The sequence below is a fragment of the Dreissena polymorpha genome, chromosome 11, assembly GCF_020536995.1.
Source record: "Dreissena polymorpha isolate Duluth1 chromosome 11, UMN_Dpol_1.0, whole genome shotgun sequence".
NCBI lineage: Eukaryota > Metazoa > Mollusca > Bivalvia > Myida > Dreissenidae > Dreissena > Dreissena polymorpha.
In genome coordinates, this window is record NC_068365.1 from 65,011,245 (window position 1) to 65,012,997 (window position 1,753).

Below are 1,753 nucleotides of genomic sequence, written 5' to 3' on the forward strand. Positions count from 1 at the left end.
AAAACAGGGAATTTTGATACACTGAAAGAGAAGCCTTGATTTTTTTTACAATCTCTACTTTCTTTTACTGAAAAATACACTGATCGGAAAATTTAAAGCACCCCGGGGACTCTGATTTCGAAATTCAGGCGCGCGTTTCCCAACGTTAAATGGCCTGTGGAAAGCCCTGGGGCATGATTGTGTTCAAATTATTATAATTGTTGCAATAATGAAGTAATGCATCAAACAAAATCTATCTTAAAACGAGTTGCATGTTCCTAGCTTAAAGATCTAGCATCTATTTTTTTCTAGCCACATGAATTTAAAGCTGATTCGGTGGCTGTGGTATAGTGGATGGGGTGTCTGCCAACTGGCTTAGTCACTGGGAGGTCTCTGTATTGATCCCTTAAGTGGGTGCATTCTTAAGATAACCCTTAAGATATACTATGGCGTACCATTTGTGTTCAAAGTCAAGAAGACCTACAAATTAAAAAGAGAAATGTACGTCGAAGTACAAAAATTGTACGTCGACATACACATATAAAATACTCTTCGAAGTATATATTTGTACGTCAAAGTACAATTTGTACTTCGTCATACATGTTTGTACTTCGACGTTCACATTTTCTGAACAGCCAATCAAAAAACTTGTCTCTTGAGCCGCTTTTCCTTCAGATTTATTCATAGTTAATGTTTAAAATCTCTTTTTTATTGAGGACAAAATGAATAAAAAATATCAGAATGGCAAAAAAAAACACATAGAAGTTTCAAGTATTTAATAAATTGAAATAGATTATATACAAATTTGAAAAAGATTCAACTGTTACATTTTTAAAATTAAAATTATTCAGCATATTGTGAGTATATATTGATCATGCGGGGCGGAGTATCACGACCGTCCAGCACATTACTGTGTAGGAAATTCCCAACGGTAACCAAACAGTTACTAAAAATAAACGGGATAAATAATGTATAATAACCTCCCCGTTGGTCGTATTTTGTGATAACCATAACTTGCATAAGTCAGAGGTTAATTCCGCCACGCCAGGTCAATAAATACGCACAATATCTATGAGTTAGCGGTCGATATTCGCATAATTTGGTATAAATTATAATAATAATAATGTTTAATAAATACGCACAATATCTATGAGTTAGCGGTCAATAGTCGCATAATTTGGTATAAATAATAATAATAATTATAATGTTCAAAGCCAAATATCTCTAAACGCAGATGTCAGGTGTCTTCTGATTGGCACTCAAGGGTCGGTGAAAATTGTACGTCGAAGTACATTTCTCGTTCTGCCTACTAGGTCTTGTAGACTTTCGACGTCATGGTTCGTCATATAGACACTAAGTACTGGTCCTACCCAGGAAACAGTTTGTTTCATCAAATGTCTCAATTCAACTTGACAGCTTGCTAAAGCAGTTGCATTTAGCATACAGTACACTGATTTAACATAATCAAAATCATGTGATGTGTCAAATCAATTTTGATTGACAAATTTGACAGGATTTTATTTTAATCCAATAAGTTTTAGACTGTCAAATAACACACACTACGTATTGAAAGTCATGCCTGGAGCTTTCGTCTGTATACCACTGACTTCATCAGAAGAATGATTTCTACTGTTGGGAAACGTTAACACCATTAATTGTCTTCTTATTTATTATCAATGTATATTTATGTGTAACAGCATAACAACATACTTGTTTCGCAATTTAAATATTTAATAAATACAGGTATCTTGCAGGTTTCTAATTTTCTTTCGCA